Genomic DNA, 19,996 nt, shown 5'->3' on the forward strand with positions numbered 1-19,996 from the left:
AATAAAAGAAATTTTAGGACTTCCCTGGTGGCGCAGTGGTTCAGAATCCGCCTGCCAATGCAGGGGACAAAGGTTCGAGCCCTGGTCCAGGAAAATCCCACATGCCACAGAGCAACTAAGCCCGTGTGCCACAACTACTGAAGCCTGTGCGCCTAGAGCCCATGCTCTGCAACAGGAGAAGCCACCGCAATGAGAAGCCCATGCACTGCAACGAAGAGTAGCCCCCGCTCGCCACAACTAGAGAAAGCCTGCACGCGGCAACGAAGACCCAACACAGCCAAAAATAAATAAATAAATATGTAAATTTTTTAAAAATAAAATTTAAAAAATAAGGGTACTTGAAGGGACCTCTGGGACAACATCAGGCATACTAACATTTGCATTATGGGGGTCCCAGAAGGAGAAGAGAAACATAAAAGGGCAGAGAATTTATTTGAAGAAATAATAGCTGAAAACTTCCCTAATCTGGGGAAAGAAACAGACAATGAGGTCCAGGAAGCAAGAGTCCCAAACAAGATGAGCCCAAAGAGGGCCACACCAAGACACTTTGTAATTAAAATGTCATATTAAATATAAGAGAGACTTTTAAAAGCAGCAAGAGAAAGCAACAGGTTTCAAACAAGGGAACTCCTGTAAGACCATTGGCTGGCTTTTCAGCAGAAACATTGTAGGCCAGAAGGAAGTGGCACAGTACATTCAAAGTGATGAGAGGAAAGCGCCTAAACCAATAATACTCTACCCAGCAAGGTTATCCTTCAGAATTGAAGGAGAGGTAAAGAGTTTCATCAACAAGCAAAAGCTAAAAGGAGTTCAGCACCACTAAACCAACCTTATAAGAAGTGTTAAAGGAACTTCTCTAGGCACAAAAGAAAAAGGACACAATTAGAAGTAAGAAAATTATGAAAGGAAAAACCTCATTGGTAAAGGCAAACATATAGTAAAGATAGTCGATCAATGACTTATAAAGCTAATAGGAAGGTTAAAAGACAAAAGTAGTAAAATCATCGATATCTACAATAAGTTAAGGGATACAGAAAAATAAAAAGATGTAAAATATGATGTCAGAAACAAGGCATGGTGGGAAGGACTAAAAATGTAGAGCTGTTAGAATGTGTTCAACTTAAGAGATCATCAATTTAAAGTAGATTATCTATTTATCATCTATCTATCTATCATCTATCTATATATCTATCATCTATCTATCATCTATCTATCATCTATCTATCTATCTATATATCTATCATCTATCTATCTATCTATCTATCTATCTAGGTTCTTATACATGAACCTCATGGTAACCACAAATCAAAAACCTACAAAGATAAACAAAACAATAAAGAGAACAGAATCCAAATGTAACACTAAAGATAGTTATCAAATCATAAGGAAAGGGAACTAGAAAAGAATAAACAAACAAAGAAGACTACAAAAACAGCCAAAAACCAATTAATAAAATGGCAAAAAGTACATATCTATCAATAATTACTTTAAATGTAACTGGAGTAAATGCTCCAATCAAAAGACATAGAATGGTTAAAATAATTAGAAAAAAATGAGACCCATATATATGCTGCCTGTAAGAGACTCACTTCAGATCTGAAGACACACAGACAGAAATTGAGGAGATGCAGAAAGATATTCTATGTAAATAAAAATGAAAAGAAACCTGGGGTAGCAATACTTATATCAGACAGAATAGACTTTAAAACAAAGACTGTAACCAGAGAGAAAGAAGGTATTACATAATGACAAAGGGATCAATCCAACAAGAACATATAACACTTGAAAAATGATATGCACCCATATCTGAAAAGGAGTTAATATCCGGAATATAGAAAGAACTCATACAACTCAACAACAAATAAACAAGAAATATAATTTTTAAATGGGCAGAGGATAGACATTTTTCCAAAGAAGGCATATAGATGGACAACAGGCACATGAAAAGATAGTCAACATCACTAATCATGAGGGAAATGCAAATCAAAATCACAATGAGATATCACCTCACACCTGTCAGAATGGCTATCATCAAAAAGACAGCAAATAACAAGTATTGGTGAAGATGTGGAGAAAAGGGAACTTTCACTGTTGGTGGCATTGTAAGTTGGTGCAGCCACTATGGAAAATAGTATGGAGATTCCTCAAAAAATTAAAAATACAACTATCCTATGATCTAGCACTTTCACTTTTGCACATTCTCTGAAGAAAACAAAACCCTAATTCAAAAAGATACGTGCACCCCTATGTTCATTGCAGCATTATTTACAATTGCCAAGATATGGAAGCAACCTAAGTGTCCATGAATAGGTGAATGGATAAAGAAGATGTGACACACACACACACACACACACACACACACACACACAGTGGAATCTTAGCTATAAAAAAGAATAAAATTTTGCCATTTGCAACAACATGGATGAATCTAGAGGGTATTATGGTAAGTGAAATAACTCAGAGAAAGACAAACACCATGTGATCTCACTTATATGTGGAATCTAGAAAACAAAACAAAATGAAAACAGACTCATAAGAAAACAGAGGGGAGGTGGTTTTGCCAGAGGGGAGGTTGAGGATGGGGAGCTAAATAGGTGAAAGGAATTAAGAGGTACAAACTTTTAGTTGTAAAATAAATGTCACGGGGATATATCGTACGGCATAGAGAATGTCATCAATGGTACTATAATAGCTTTTTGTGGGGACAGATGTTTACTAGACTTACTGTGGTGATCATCTCATAATGTATTTAAATGTCAAATCACTATGTCGTACCCTGAAACTAACATAATATTGTATATCAACTGTATTTCAATAAGAAAGGAAGGGAGGATGGAAGGAAGAAAAATTTAGGGAAAGGATCCAGTTTTATGGTTCCAGGTAAGAAGTTAGAAAAGTGAGTGGCAGTGTTCACAGGGAGAGACCATGGAAGCTCATGGAAAACCAAGAGAGGGATGGAAATTTTAAAGAAAATCGAGTGTCAGGAAACTGGAAATCTCAGGGAGAAAAGGCAGGTGAAATGATCTGGTACTAATGAAAATCCCCTATCCCTACTCCAAGGGAATTATTAAGCCAGTTTCAAAAAGAGAGAGAATAAAGGAGAAAGAGAGAAACAGAGATGTCATTTTAACTGTAGGCAGTATCGTATAGTGAAACAAATTTTTCATCTTCATTCAGTGACAGGTTTAAACAGTTAAAGCCAGCACTAAACAGTAAAATGTTTAAAAATCCATGTTTTAAAATCTATTTTTTCACAGTTAAAACAGAGACTAAAGATGCTCAGGAATTCAGCTCTGAGAACCAGAGGCAATAGGGAAGTCGCTGTCTGAGCATTCCGTCTCCCAGGCGACCCCCAACTCTACACGTTCTGGAACTGCTCTTAAACATTAAATAGGCTTCATTGAAGGCATATCTGGGAACTATAGACCATCATATGGAGGCCAAGTCTTGTAAAGACTGTGGCTTTATGGGTTACACTCTCACTGGCCCCGTCGGCCACCTCTTCTACCTGGACCTATCCTTTATCCTACCTGCTGGACCTATCCTTTATCCCACCTGCTCCAAGGATAGGATTTTGATTGGTCAACTGGATCTACCTGCATCTTCCTGACTAACCCAAACTCTTTGACCCACGGCTGCTTTATTTATTCCCACAGTTTGCTCTGCCTTGGAGCACCTCCTCGGCCTCTGTGTCCCCTCTCTTCCCCAGACATACATGTCATAGCACCAGAGTATTTTGTGGCATTTATTAAATTAAATGTCTGTCTTCCCTTACTAAATAAGGACTTTGGAAGCAGTAGCCATGCCTTAGTGATCTTTGTGTTTCCAGCATCTAACACAGTGGGGGATCTATTAAATGTTGGATGAATAAATAAATTTTCAAAGGCTAATCCCAAGGGAAACAGATCATGTTATAAATTCCTCAGCTGGAACCCATAGGAATCAGTGATGTTCCATGCAAAAGCCTTATAGGGATAGGAATCCAGAGTGTTGACCTCAGGTCTTCTTGGTCTATTAAAAAGTGTGGGACATACTGTGAGCCTAAAGACAAATATCCTTTGAACTAATCTGATTTATTTCTATGAAATTCTTTGCTTAGGTGTTGTGAGCTCTGTTTCTAATGTACAAATTCTGCTTTCCTTAGAAATTGAAAGGGGCTTGAGACATTTCTTAGGTGGTTTCAAGACCAAACCGCTTGTGAGAGTTAAGGACTTCCTTTTCTGACTGTGTACTAGAAAAGTTAGCAGTTAGAGGTGAATGTGGCAGAGCCTTGCCGATAAGAACATAATATGGAAACTCATCATCCAAATTGAAACGTAAAACATAAGCAGTAGCCATCCAGTTCCACTGAGGGGCTGGAATGGGCTGAGGAGGAAGGGATTTTGGATGAAAGTGAAAAGAAGTGCAGAGGACCATTGGAAACATACTCATTTTATATTTTCTCTCTAAAAATAGACTTGCTGCTGGTAAAATGGACTTTTTCTAGCCCTGGGTATACAATTGCTGGATTTAGATGCCAGATGCATGTTGCTTCTTATTGCAAAATGCCTCTGTGTTGCATTTTGCCTCGTTTTCATTTCTGCCATTTATTAGGTCACTGAACTTTCTCTCCGTGTTTACTCACAATATCAGAAAGACATGGGCGGAGACTCCACTTATCTTGGGACCTCACTCTGCTGTTCTTTTACATTTCTTCTAATAGTTTGATCATTTTTATCTTCTCTTCTTTCTTCCGCTTTATTGCTCACATCATTGGTTTCCTACCCAAGTCTGGAAGTGACCTTAAGAGGCTACCTAAGCAGAAGAGCATGCACTGTGTCTTCAGACTTTCAGACATGGGCTGCCACTACTCCATGGGGTGCCTTTGTGTGAGGTGGGAAAAGGCATCCCTTCATCTGGGCTGACGCAGCCCACACTCGGGTGCACGGCTTAGTGAGCACAGGACAGACTGATTTCAGGACCAACTCTATTATTCACTCGTGTGACATGAACAACCAGCCCTACCGGAAGGTGCAACCCTGTTCAGAAAAGAAGAGTCCACAGTCTTGCTTAAATAAAGCATTATAGCGACCATTATTCTCATGATGAAAATACTCTTCTTTAAAGTCCTCTTAAGGGATGAATAACCTTGGACACACACTTATTTCTTCAGTTTTCAGTAGTTTACAGGTCCTTAAACACGACTCAAGGTTACATCATGGCTTTCTGAGGCCAGTAGCATCAAATCCAAACACCACGATCTAATTTGCTAGGCCATCTCTTCTTTTTAGTGCTACGTCATCATCACACATTTTGTCTTCATTTCAGCAAACAATTAATGAGCATGGACAATGTGTCAAACTCTTGAATCTCATCTTTTGTTCCTCTCCAGCGTGGCATTTTCACTTCAACTAGCCCTATGACAAAATAGGCATGCTTGAAATCTCCAGACAGAAGGCTCCTGATCTGTCTGGCGAGCCCTGGGCGTAACTTTCTGCTGCTTCAGACCTGGAATCCACAGAAGAGAACTCATGGGTCAGTTCCTCCAGCCCTGCCTGGCATTTCTCTTGGTCACCCTCACCCTCCTCCCCACAAACCCACACGCCCGCTTCAATACAATGTGCTCAGAATCCTGCTGGAAGTGCATAAGCACCGCACTTGAAGTGCACTCGTTCAACGTCATTTGAGGGGATCTCTAGGTACAAACTCCACATAGGAAAACAATGGTAAGTCTTTATTCACATAGTAGTGTGTTATTTAGAAAACCCTTTCATATGCATTAGTCCTCTACACAGACTTGCCAATATTTGTCATCTGGTCTTTGCCCCAACGTGGAGGTTCTCAGCCTTTGTTGCACTTTAGAATCACCTGGGAGCTTTCATAAAGTGTGGAGACCTGGGCTCCCTGCCCCGGAAACAGAAACAGAATCTCTGAGGGTGGGAGCTGGGTGCAGGTTCCTTTGTTTGTTTGTTTAGTAACAGGTGATCTTTTTTTTTTCCTATTTCTTTTAAAATTAATTAATTAATTAATTTATTTCTGGCTGTGTTGGGTCTTCGTTTCTGTGCGAGGGCTTTCTCTAGTTGCAGCGAGTGGGGGCCACTCTTCATCGCGGTGCACGTGCCTTTCACTGTCGTGGCCTCTCTTGTTGCGGAGCACAGGCTCCAGACGCGCAGGCTCAGTAGTTGTGGCTCACGGGCCCAGTTGCTCCGCGGCATGTGGGATCTTCCCAGACCAGGGCTCGAACCCGTGTCCCCTGCACTGGCAGGCAGATTCTCAACCACTGCACCACCAGGGAAGCCCAGTACCAGGTGATCTTAATGAAAATCACTGCCTGCCTTTCTCTTTGCCAGTCTTTACCATTTTTAGAGCTCAGAATTATCCAGATACTATACAGAACACCCAGCATAGCACTGGTCAAAGAGATGATTCTTTTCTCTCCATACATCCTCATTAGCTCCCGCCCAATACACCAACTGACTTTGTCTCCTCTGTGTGAACATATCCAACCTACCCCATATGACCATGGAATATCTATACATTATCATAGAATTATTGTTTTCCCTTTGCATGTAGATTGGTTTATTTAAACAAAATGGCAACTGTCTCAAAGATGGAGGCTATCTTTTCTATTCTTTGTCTCCTTCCATAGTGCTAGCAAAGAGCTTCTGAACCACAATAGACAGTAAACGGATGTTGATTACAAGTAGAACCTATCCCTTTTGCTTTCATTTTCCTTTGATATGAAAATCAAATAGGCTTCAGAGAATGGGGTTAGAGCGTTGAAATAAGAAAAATATGTAACCTGGAAAAAAAAACAAAAGCAAAACCAAGATGTCCAGTAAGAAAAAGTAGATTTATATGTACTGCAGATTTAGTACCTGTCAGAGTGGTTAATCCTTTTACATATGAGCTCATTCAAATGTTAAATGATTTCATTCAGAACTTCATTTGGGAAAAGTTGCTAAGTTTCCATGTTACACAAAAAGATCCAACACTCTCTCTAGAATCTCCAGTAGGAAAAGTAGGATGGATGAGTCCAGAGCTCTACTTTTATTTTGAGCATAAAATTGTTGCCTGGATCTTAGTCTAATCTCTGCTATTAACTAGCTGTGACCTTGGTATGTCATTGAGTTCATCAGAGCTCTTTAGTCCCAGAGTTCTCCATAGTAATAATGTTAATCAAAATAGCCAACGTTGATGGAGTACTTGCTATGTCCCAGGCACTGTACTGGGCATTCTTCAGGGATTACTTCACTTAACCCTCACAATCACTCCTTGGGATGGTTACTATTATTATCCCTAACTGAGGAAACCGAGGCTCTCGGAGATTAATTTGTCCAAGGTCACAGGGGAGATGCATTTTAGTGGAAACGTATTTATTCAAGCCTGGCTCAAATACCCATTCCCCTCTCCCCACATCTGTAAGCAGAGCACCTGATTCTGGGCTCCTCGAACACTTAAGGGAGGCTGATATTTTTGCGCTTATCACTTGCCCCTTTGTAGTGTGTTGATTGTTTTTGCATGTCTCTCCCAGCATACTGGACTTTGAATTCAGGGTTTAGCAATTAATATACAATCAGTATATGTGTCAAGTTAGTGGTATGAACTCTCATTTAGCTCTCACAACAATTTTGTAAGTAGAATTTTTCTTGTTTTTACAGATAAAGGCTGAGAGAGGTTAAGTAATTGGCTCAAGTTCACACAGAGCATAGAAACTGGAGTCAGGTTTTGACTCCAGACATCAGACTGTGCCTACTCTGTGCTGGCATCCCTGTCCACTCAGTTGTCCGAGCCAGTCCAGAAACCAGTGTTAAGTTAACTCAACAAGGAGACCATTAAGACGGGTGGTGCCGGGCTTCCCCGGTGGCGCAGTGGTTAAGAACCCGCCTGCCAATGCAGGGGACACGGTTTGAGCCCTGTTCTGGGAAGATCCCACATGCCGCAGAGCAGCTAAGCCCGTGTGCCACAACTACTGAGCCTGCGCTCTAGGGCCTGCAAGCCACAACTACTGAGCCTGTGTGCCACAACTACTGAAGCCCGCACACCTAGAGCCTGTGCTCCACAACAAGAGAAGCCACTGCGATGAGAAGCCCGTGCACCGCAACAAAGAGTAGCCCCTGCTCACCACAACTAGAGAAAGCCCGTGCACAACAACGAAGACCCAACACAGCCAAAAATAATAAATAAATAAAATAAATAAATTTATTAAAAAAAAAAAAAGACAGGTGGCACTAATGCCGTGGCAGCCTACGTAAGCAAACCCAAATCGAAATGCAAACCTAAGGACAACCAATCACAAACAGCCAACGAGGCTTTCAGCTATAGCCAACCAATAATTCCTTGTTTTGCTTCCACCTTCTTTGTATAAAGTCTCTCCCAGAGTTCCTGTTGGTGGAGGGCTCCTAACAACTTCTGATCTGGCGCTGCTCCATTCCAATTGGTTTTTGCTCAAAGAAACTAAAAAGTTTTAATATGCCTCAGTTTATCTTCTAACACCAAGGAAGCATTCTGTACAATACTTCTCGGCTCGTGATTCTCTCCCATCCCCCACTCCCCTCCAGTCGCTGTTCAGTCCATCACCTCGTCCCCGTCCCCTCCATCACCACCGCCTTCACTCACCTGGATTACTGCAATGGTTAGTGTAAAAGATTTGGAATTTTGGCTGACCTCCAAAACAAAAAGGTTAAAATTTATCGGTGACTTTCATAAATTGCAAGCAGTTCTTATTATGTCCCTTAGAGACAAAGACATACTTCCACATACTCAGCCCTGTGTAGCTTAAATCATGGTTCACTGGGAAGTTAGAATTGTGTTTTCACCTTGTGACATAAATTTCGGTAAGAGGATCAACACACTTCTCCAATCCTGTAAATCATATGAAGCAGCTGGATAGTTTCCAAGATTCTAACCTCGTTTGCTGATTGCATTTACGAGTTTATTTCAGAGTCTGCCTTTTGGGACCCAACTGTGATAATTGCACTTGTTTTCCTGAGTTGTTGTTTTTAACCCATTTCATTGCTCTTTCTCTCTGGGGCTGGGGCCTTGCCTTGCTCTTACCTTCACTAAGCTGCATTTCTGGTTTCCTGCCTTCCTACCTTGGGATTGAATATCATATGCTCCTGATATGCTATTGCTATGCTCTGTCACCTGTAGGGACACTTGGTCGTGTTGTGTTAAGACCTCCATGCAGTACTGGCTGCCCGCCCTTTGCTGCCAGCGTCCTTGAGAAAACTTCCTCTCATGCCCCTGAAACAGATCTGTCTCCCAACTGCCTGCCTCGTCTCGGGGTGGCCCTCTTTACAAGCACTGGAACTAGTTTAGACCCATAAATGTCCCTTTGATATCTACTTATTGCAAACACAAGAGAAACTTCTTCAGAGCAAAGGAAGTCAGTCATTTTTGGCAGTCGGCTCAGACTGTTTCAACAATAAAGCTTCTCCGAATATTAAGGTCTCCTGCTCGTCTGGGAACAAAGTACTCTAGCTAATATTGTCAGATGACCTGCCAAAAAGAAAGGTCACTCTGGTAGGAGTTCCACATGCTATTTAAAGATCAGACGGTCCTTGGATGGGAAAGCAGCAGATATATGGCCAGGGTTTTAATGAGTCAGAGAAAGGTACAATGTGGCAAAATTTGATAGTAAATGAAATTGTTCTCTTGAAAAATAACACTGTCCGTTTATTCTGTTTTGTAATTACATTTAAAGTTATTGTCTTCATTGGAGTATTGTGAATTATTTGTTAGCATTATGTATTTAACTTGTTAAGTGAAGACGTGTTCTTGAATGAGAGGAAAACAAACCTGTTTTAATCTTTTTGTAATAGTCTTGGGAATATTTCTAAAAGTTGGAACTATGTCTCAAGGGAGAAAATGGAGATCATGAGAAAATGAAACAATCTCTCTCCATATTTATTATGTTTACCCTCAACTCCATCTAATAATTGATGCTTGTAAGGCTATTCCTTTTTTGCTCTACCAATCCTTCTTCTCCCTCTGATTGTTCTAAATTTGTTTAGAAATAGCAACTCCCCAAAACTAGAGTTGTCTGTTCCACTTTCTCCATTTTCCACTTCCTCACCTTTCGTTCACTAGTTTTGTGTAGTTAAACATTCATTTTTCACTATATTATGTCCATGCAAATAGCATTCACAGCTTAATGTTGTGTGCACTATAATCATGAGGTTTCTCTTTACCATTTGCTTTTTCCCTACAGTTAATAATTGCCTTTTCTTAAAAATTGCTTAGTTTTCCCTGTCTCTTAATTTCTCCCACATCTTCCAATATTCTATCAGTCCACTTTTCCATAAGATTAAAGTACATAATGCATCAATTCCAATTCCAAAATAAATGAATTCTTTTAAATTTGCAAGGGCTATGACATATAGCTCTATGTTATAAAATTTGAAAATCTTGCATTTTAAAAGTAGAGTGTTTATGAGTGTCCTTTTAAAAAAATATGTAGACCATTAAAAAATATTGATAAATCATACCATCTTCAAGTGGCAGCACTTCTCTGGGAGGCAGTAAAGCTTAGGGGCTGAGTGTCTGGTATTAGAGCGCCGAGCTTCAAATCCTGGCTCTGTGCTCACCTGCAACTAGAGACTCACCGTCTTGTGCCTCAGTTTCCTCATCCTTAAGATGGAGATAATAATACCTACCACAAGGATTCTTGGAGGTTTAACCTAGATAACATATACTTATCTATATACTATAGATAACTATGTTATATATATTATATATAATTATATATCTCTATATCTATACTCTATAAAGTATATAAAGTATTATATACTTCATATAATGCCCGATGCACAGTAAACACTTAGTGAATGTTAGGTATTATTTTGCACAATAGTGAAGGAAGAAACAATATTTAAAATACTGAAAGACTTTATCTAAAGCTTATGTATGAAAAATATGAACACAAAATTAAGAGGAAAGTAATAAGCTGGAATAAAAACATTTGCAGCATGTGTGACAGAACAAAAGGTAAACATTTCATATATCATAAGCCTTAGATAAAATAGAAAAACAGGCAAAGTACATAAATTCTGTGGTTTATAAAAGAAATAAAACTGGCTATATGGGGACTTCCCAGCGGTCCAGCGGTGAAGACTCTGTGCTTCCACTGCAGGGGGCATGGGCTCAATCCCTGGTCTGGACTCCAAGATCCTTCATGCTGTATGGTGCAGAAAAAAAAAAAAAAAAGGCTATATGAAAACATATCTGCTTTCATTTATAATAAAAATTGCATATTAAAATATAATGTATACAAAAAAAGAGAGAAGACAAATTGCTAATATCAGACATGAAAGAAGGGTTATTACTACTGATCCCACAGATATTAAAAGAATAATAAAGGAGTGTTATCAACAACTCTATGCCCACAAATATGATAACTTGGATGAAATGGACCATTTCTTTGAAAGACACAATCTACAAAAACTCATACCTAGGAGAAATAGACAATCTGAAAAGTCTATATCTATTATGGAAATTGAATTAGTAATTAATAATATTCCCAAACAGAAAGTACCAGGCCCAGATGGATTCACTGGTGAATTCTACCATACATTTAAGGAAGAAATGATACCAATTCTCTACAATCTCTTCCAGAAATAGAAGCTGAGGGAATACTTCCTAACTCATTCTATGAGTCCAGCATTACCCTAACAGCAAAACCAAACAAAAACATTAAAGAAAGGGAAACAAGCCAATGTCTCTCATAAACATAGATGTGAAAATTCTCAACAAAATATTAGCAAATCAAATCCAACAAAGTATAAAAAGAATTATACACCATGATGAAGTAGGATTTACTCCAGGTACATGAGGCTGATTCAACATTTGAGAATCAATTAATGTAATTCATCACATCAACAGGCTAAAGGTGATCATATGATTATATGCATAAATGTAGAAAAAGCATTTGAAAAAATCCAATACCCATTCATAATTCAAACAAACAAAAGAAACCTTAGCAGACGAGGAACAGAGGGTAACTTCCTCAACCTGATAAAGAATGTCTACAAAATACCTACATCTAACTTCATACTTAATAGAAACTAGACACTTTCTCCCTAAGATTAGGAGCAAAGCAATGATGCCCCCTCTCACCTCTCCTTTCCAACACTGCACTGGAAGTCCTAACTAATGAAATAAGATTAAAAGAAGAAGTAAAAGGTATACAGTTTGGGAAGAAAGAAATAAAACTCTCTTTGCTCACAAATAACATGACTGTTTGTGTAGAAAATCCCAAAGGAAGAACAAAAAACCTCCTGAAACTGATACATGATTGTAGACAGGTTGTAAGATACAGATGAATGATACCAAAGTAATTGCTTTCTTATATACCAGCAACGAACAATTGGAATTTGAAATTTAAAACACAACACCATCTACAAAAGAAAGAAAAAGAAATACTTAAGGAAAAATCTCCAAAAATATATACAAGATCTAGCTGATGAAAATTACAAAATTCCGATGAAAGAAATCAAAGAAGATCTAAATCAATAGGGATGTATTCCATGGATAACAAGAGTCAATATTGTCAAGATATCAGTTCTTTCCAATTGGATCTATAGATTTAACTCAATTCTAATAAAAATACCAGCAAGTTATTTTGTGGCTATTGACAAATTGATTCTAAAGTTTACACGGAGGACCTTCCCTGGTGGTGCAGTGGTTAAGAATCCGCCTGCCAATGCAGGGGACATGGTCTGGGAAGATCCCTGGTGTGGGAAGATCCCACGTGCCGCGGAGCAACTAAGCCAGTGCGTAACAAATACTGAGCCTGCTCTCTAGAGCCTGCGAGCCACGACTACTGAGCCCATGCACAACAACCACTGAAGCCCATGCACCTAGACCCCGTGCTCCATAACAAGAGAAGCCACCGCAGTGAGAAGCCTGCGCACCGCAACGAAGAGTAGCCTTCGCTCACCGCAACTAGAGGAAGCCCGCACGCAGCAACAAAGACCCAACGCAGCCAAAAATAAGTAAAATAAATTTTTTAAAAAAGAAGTTTTTATGGAGAAGCAAAAGACCCAGAATAGCCAATACAATATTGAAGAAGAAGAACAAATTTGGAGCACTGCCACTATCTGACTTTAATTCTTACTGTAAAGCTATAGTGATGTGGAATTAGCAAAAGAATAGACAAATATATCAATGGCACAAAATAAATAGCTCAGAAATAGACCTACACAAATCTAATCAACTCATCTTTGACAAAGGAGCAAAGGCAATTCAGTGGAGAAAGGATAATCTTTTCAACAAATGGTGCTGGAAATCCACAGGCAAAAAGAAAAGGAAAGGGCTTCCCTGGTGGCGCAGTGGTTGAGAATCTGCCTGCCAATGCAGCGGACACGGGTTCGAGCCCTGGTCTGGGAAGATCCCACATGCCACGGAGCAACTGGGACCGTGAGCCACAACTACTGAGCCTGCGCATCTGGAGCCTGTGCTCCGCAACAAGAGAGGCCACGATAGTGAGAGGTCCGCGCGCCACGATGAAGAGTGGCCCCCGCTCGCCACAACTAGAGAAAGCCCTCGCACAGAAGCGAAGACCCAACACAGCCAAAAATAAATTAATTAATTAATTAAAAAAAAAAAAAAGAAAAGGAAAGAAGGAATTGACACAGACCTTACATCTTTCACAAAAATTAACTCAAAATGGATCACAGACCTAAATGTAAAATGCAAAACTAAAATTCTAAGAAGATATAAAAGGAGAAAATCTAGGTGATCTTGTGTTTGGCAATGAGTTTTTAGATTCAACATCAAAAGTGCAATCCATGAAAGAAAAATTAAGTGGAACTTCATTAAAATTTAAAACTTCTGCTCTACAAAAGACACTGTTAAATGAATGAAAAGACAAGCCATAGACTAGGAGAAAATATTTACAAAACACGTATCTGATTAAGAACTTTTATCAAAAATGTACAAAGAATTCTCAAAACTCAACAATAAGAAAACAAACAACCTAACTTTAAAAATGGGCAAAAGATCTAACACCTTAACAAAGAAGCTATAGATGGCAAATAAGTATATGAAAAGATGCTCGACACCATATGTCATTAGGGAATGACAGACTAAAACAAAAATGAGACGCCTATTAGAATGGCCAAAATCCAAAACAATGACAATACCAAATGCTGGAGAGGATGTGGAGCTACAGGAACTTTCATTCATTGCTGGTGGGAATGCAAAATGGTCCAGCCATTTCAGAACACAGTTTCTTACAAAGCTAAACTTACACTTATTGTACAATCCATTAATTGTACTCCTTGGTATTTACCCAAGTGAGTTGAAAATTGTGGCCACAGGAAACCCTGCATTTCAATGTTTATAACAGCTCTATCATACTTTCCTGAACTTGGAAACAACCAAGGTGTCCTTTAGTAGGTGAATGGATAAACAAACTGTGGTACATTTATAAAATGGAATAGTATTCAGTGATAAAATAAAATGAGTTATCAAGCCATGAAAAGACATGGATGAACCTTAAATGCATATTGCTAAATGGAAGAAGCCAACTAGAAAAGGCTATATACTGAATGATTACAGCTATATGGCATTCTGGAAAAGGCAAATTATAGAAATAATAAAAACAGTAGCGGTTGCTAAGGCTTCTGGGGGAGGGGAAGATGAGTAGGTACAGTACAGAGAATTTATAGGACAGTGAAACTATTCTGTATGATACTGTAATGGTGGATACATGATATGGTGAAACATGATAATACATGACACCATGAAACATAATGGATGCAAACAAACACTTGTCCAAACTCATAGAATATACAACACAGAGTGAACCCTAATGTAAAGTAAGGACTTTAGTTAAAATAATATATCAATATTGGTTCATCAGTTGTAGCAAATGTACCACACTAATGCAAAATTTAATAATAGGGGAATCTTTGGGGGTGGGAGGAACGTGTATGAGAACTCTATACTTAATAGTCTATTAATATATATTTTATATATCATTGTATATAATGATATAACATGTTTCACCCATGACATTTCAAAATTGTTTTTGTATTGCAATATCCACTGTTAGTGAGGATGAAATCTACTCTCCACTCAAGGCCTGAGTTATCCACTTTTTAAATTACATATGTATTTATACATATAGTGTAGGTGTGTGTGCGTGTGTGTATACCTTCTTTAAAACCTCTGTTTTTTTCTCAGTGTTCTCTACAAAAAAAAAAATTCATATTCGCTCCTATCCTTATAGAACCTAGAGCAGTACCTAGTCCATAGTAGATTTCCAGTAAATATTTGCTAAATCAATGTTGAATGATATGTTGAACGTAGATGACTATCAGTGCACTAAAATGTGCTGTCATCTAGTTCATATGTACTTCTCCATCTTATTTCTAATGTTATAATGATAGGCATTGCCAAATGCCTTGCTGATATCTGGATACAATGTGCCTATAGCTTTCCCCTGCTGTGTCAGACCACTAACTCTAATCCATCTCAATTTGGCTTATTAGAGAGTATGTGGAAAAAATAATAAGGGCAGTTATTATTACTACTGTTTAGTAAAGGGCCCATGAGATGTGGATTAAAAGGCACAGTTGTTCATTTAAATTCTATTTCCCCAGTGTTCTTAAAAACAAAGTAGAGATTTGTTTGAAGTTATTTGGAAGGCTCTTTGAAGTCCTAGACAGTATGGTTATTCATACTGCCCTAACAGTATTTTATTACCATTATTATTCCTTAACAAAAAAAGCAGACATTTTTAAGTTCATCTTTGAGTAAAACTGAGCCTCTACTTGAAAACAGGCCACTGAGCTGTGCCCAACTGTGAAGAAATATTAAAATCCATTTAGATCAACTACAATATCAGCATATTGGTGTTACAAATATCCAATTATCTATATTTGTTTTAAGCACCACAGATAAAATAAAAATAATGCCTAGAAGATTCTTATGTGGCAGTCAGGCTTTGAGAACTTGACTTCAATGAACTACAGAGACAAAGAAATGAGAATTCATTAAGAACTCTGTACTTCACGGAAGGGTTAAAATTTGCCATGACAGGGAGTTGCTACCCAATAGCACCATCTCATCTTCCATTCTTGGGTTGGTTATACTCTGAGAAGTGGTGCCAAAATTTGCCTATCAAGAAATTATGCTGCACTGCAGAAGTACCTGAGTTTTCAGGCTATGCCAGCCTGGACGCTGCCTGGGAAACTGTCACTGGCTTCTACTACAACTAGAAGGGAAAGTGTTCCCAAGGCAAGAATGTTTTCAGAATTCTGTCTCTCTCCAGCCCTTCTGTAGCTCCTGCAATCCTCACTGCTTCCCTGTCTTCTACCCACTGCTCCCATTTGATAGGATTCTATGTGGTTCCCCATTCCCAGATGTTTGCTCTAACTTGACTCCCTCACTGTCTAGATAGAAGTAAAAAAACCTGGATACTGGAGCCATATTCTCTAATGAAGCAATCTGCTAGAGCAGAGTGGCTCCTGCCCACTTAAATGGTACATGTGTTCTCCAGTTTGCCACAATCCCCACTATTCCCTAAAGTCTCCCACACTGAGGCTGAGTATTAAGTTTTTATTTACCACTATACTTTCACTTCTGTTTTATCCTTATGGTAGAGAGGTATTTCTCTGTTCCCATATATAATATTTATCAGAAGTGGCAAAACACGAGATATAAGAGGTTTAAGAATTTTTTTTTTTTTAAATATAGTATAGTCATCCCTTGGTACGCACAGGCGATTGGTTCCAGGACCCCCAGAAGATACCAAAGTTCATGGATGCTCAAGTCCCTCATATAAAATGGCATATATTTGCATATAACCTATGCACATCTTCTTGTATATTTTAAATACTCCAGGTTATTTACAATACCTAATACAATGCAAATGCAATGTAAATAGCTGCCAACACGTGGCAAATTCAAGTTTTACTTTTTGGGACTTTCAGGAATTTTTTTTTTTTTTTAATATTTTCAGTTCCCAGTTGGTTGAATCCACGGATGCAGACGGAACCTATGGAACCAGAGGGCCAGCTATACAAGTCTTAGAGTTAACAAAGACTACTCCTACATGTTTAATATGCAAAATGATTGTCCATACAACGAACAAACCCTGTTCCTGTACCCTCTTCCATCTCACGTCTAAGCCCTACAGCCACGGGAGCTTGCAACTCCTGGTCTTGTTCTCAGGCGTCTGGGTGTTCCTGGAGTGTGTCTTAGGTTCTGGATTAGTTCCAGTTCTCGCTAGTTTCCTTAATCCCTCCACTGCCTACAGACCAGGACAGGCAGGTCAGACATCTAAAAGTAAAGGTTCTGGTGGCTCTAATTCTCCTCCTCATTTACATGCCTCCTTGTCCACGAATAAGCTGATTTCCACAGTTGAGCCATAATATTTCCTCCTAGTTTAGCATTAATGCTATATATTCGGTGATTCTTAGTGTAGAAGAATCTAAATACCCTAGTTCAGTTACCTCCCTAATCATTTCGTCTCCTTGTAATTGAGGTTGTGTGTAGATTGTTATAACCAGCAATTCATTTAGCCAATAGTTTTTTTTTATGAAAATGAAGGAGAGGGAGGGAGAGGAGGAGGGAGCAGAGACAGGAAGAGGAACACAAACAGGGCTCAGTAAATGTGAACCATAATATGATCAATAGTTGGCATCAGGACTAGTGTGTTTTTTTGTTTTGTTTTTGTTTTTGTTTTTTTGGCCGTGCTGCACGGCATGTGGGATCTTAGCTCCCCGACCAGGGATCGAACCTGCACCCCCTACAGTGGAAGCCTGGCGTCTTAACCACTGGACCACCAGGGAAGTCCCAGGACTAGTGTGTTTTACTCTGAGTCCTCTCTCCTTGGTAATTCCTTCAGCCTACCGGAGACAAGGCAAAACTGTATTTCCATTTTCTGCACTCTCTCTTTATATTAATTAATTAATTTTAAAAATCCTAGGTTTTTAAAGGACCTGTTCTGTTGGAAAGGAAAGTGAAGAAACAGATCTGCGTGTAATCATCCGCCTTCCACTCTGCACCCCCAAATCTCAGCACACCTCTGGGGAATAGACTGCTTAGCCAGTGTCCCCCTCCATAAATAGATGGCTGTCTGAATGGCCAGGGGCTTTGATAGACTCATCCAGAAGAACTGGAGTCAGCTTCATTGGCATCCAGATAAAACGTCTCACTGCTCAGACTGGCAGGGGCATTGAATGGGATGTCCGCAGACAATCAGAGTACCAAAAGCTCATTAGGAGAAGGTGTAGCCCAAGGTGACCCTGGTGGTCTCTGGCTGAGGATCTTCAGGGGAAAAAAATCTTTTTAGGTCCTAAGAGACATCCCGTGGTACAACCACCAAGAAAAGGGACTTTAGCCCAAAAGTGACAGACGGAGGACTAAATTAGTTTAAATCTTTGTCCCCAGATGTAAAAGAAATGATTAGGAAATCTCAGTGTTGGCTTGAAAAAGTGTGTGGGATTGGTTGAGAGCCAGCAGGCAGCTGGGCTCATCTGGGAGCACATGTAAGAGTTGAGACTCTGTAATTAGCTCCAGGAAAGAGGAAGCCCTGAGCCGCCCCCCACCCCCCACCCCCCGAGCAGCCTGAGGCCACAGGGTCATGCCCACCAGCTGGCTGAGGCTGCCGCTCTCACCGAAGCCCTCTGACGGCAGTGCCATCTCTCTCCTGATAGGACGAGGGTGACCCAGCAGATCGGCAGGTGGCCAAGAGGAACTCCCAACGGCCCTCTTCTCCTCTGAGCACGGGTGACAGTGTGGTATGCCCCGGACCTCTCTTCCTTCCTCCTCTGGACTAAGCCCTGATGGGACAGGACAATAAGGAAATCGCCCTTTCATGACCCTGTGAGTATGCATTCCTCGTCAGCAGACTCGGCCGCAAGGTAAAGGACTTGCTTCAGGCTGTTGAGCTGGGTCCTGGCCCCTGGCCATCAATGATACGTCTCCTGTTCTTAAGACATCCACCGAGAGAACTTATTCAGACAAAACATTTGGGGGCTTTTTCTATTTAGGACTTTCCCACTTAAAGAAATAAGAAGCTCCTCATCTAGTTTTGTTTGACAGCCTCAGCAGACGACAGGCAAAGTTTGCAGATTTTTCTTAGGCTACTTCCTCCTAAAATTTGTCTGTGGTTAATCACGCTCTGCAAGAGACAGTTTCTCCTTCAGCCTGGGGGCTAACATTCTGTGACTCCACCAAATGTCCAGGATTTCTGAGCCTGCTGTCACCAGACACAACCCCGAAACCCAAACAGTAACACTTTAGGTGATGGACTTGGGGAAGTCAGTTTAGCGCCAGGCTTTGTTCCCCAGAAGTTGTGAGTCAAAACAGTCTGCCTGACTTGGCCACAATATTTTAATTTCCATTTCCATCACCTTTCTTTTTTTTTTAACTTTCTATTTTATATTGGAGTATAGTTGATTAACAATATTGTGATAGTTCTAGGTGTACAGCAAAGTGATTCAGTTATATGTATACATGCATCTATTCTTTTTCAAATTCTTTTCCTATTTAGGTTGTTACATAATACAGAGCAGAGTTCCCTGTGCTGTACAGAAGGTCCTTGTTGGTTATCCATTTTAAATACAGCAGCGTATACATGTCAATCCCAAACTCCCTAACTATCCCTTCCCCCCAACCCTTCCCCCCGATAACCATAAGTTCATTCTCTAAGTCTGTGAGTCTGTTTCTGTTTTGTAAATAAGTTCGTTTATATCATTTCTTTTTAGATTCTGCAAATAAGCAATATCACATAATATTTCTCTTTCTCTCTCTGACTTACTTCACTCAGTATGACAATCTCTAGGTCCATCCATGTTGCCACAAATCGCATTATTTCGTTCTTTTTAATGGCTGAGTAGTATTCTATTGCATATATGTGCCACATCTTCTTCATCCATTCCTCTGTCGATGTACATTTAGGTTGCTCCCATGTCCTGGCTATTGTAAACAGTGCTGCAATGAACACTAGGGTGCATGTATCCTTTCAGACCATGTTTTTCTCTAGATATATGCCCAGGAATGG

The 19,996-nt window shown here is 39.7% G+C and overlaps 1 protein-coding gene across 6 annotated transcripts in view; it reads left to right on the forward strand.

Annotated features, from left to right (window-relative positions):
• The window catches only part of PCED1B (PC-esterase domain containing 1B), a 144,790-nt gene that overhangs the window by 100,871 nt on the left and 23,923 nt on the right, over window positions 1–19,996 (forward strand). For 3 of the 6 annotated variants that reach the window (XR_009505349.1, XM_059935734.1, XM_059935735.1), the window contains exon 3: window positions 18,648–18,816. The exons of 2 other annotated variants lie outside the window; for them this stretch is intronic. The gene's annotated coding sequence lies outside the window, so the exon portion shown is untranslated. Of the gene's footprint in view, window positions 1–5,501; window positions 5,515–18,647; window positions 18,817–19,996 lie in introns of those variants that run through there. One more of the 6 variants, XM_059935737.1, reaches the window with a different exon arrangement.

The sequence above is a fragment of the Balaenoptera ricei genome, chromosome 10, assembly GCF_028023285.1.
Source record: "Balaenoptera ricei isolate mBalRic1 chromosome 10, mBalRic1.hap2, whole genome shotgun sequence".
Classification (NCBI taxonomy): domain Eukaryota; kingdom Metazoa; phylum Chordata; class Mammalia; order Artiodactyla; family Balaenopteridae; genus Balaenoptera; species Balaenoptera ricei.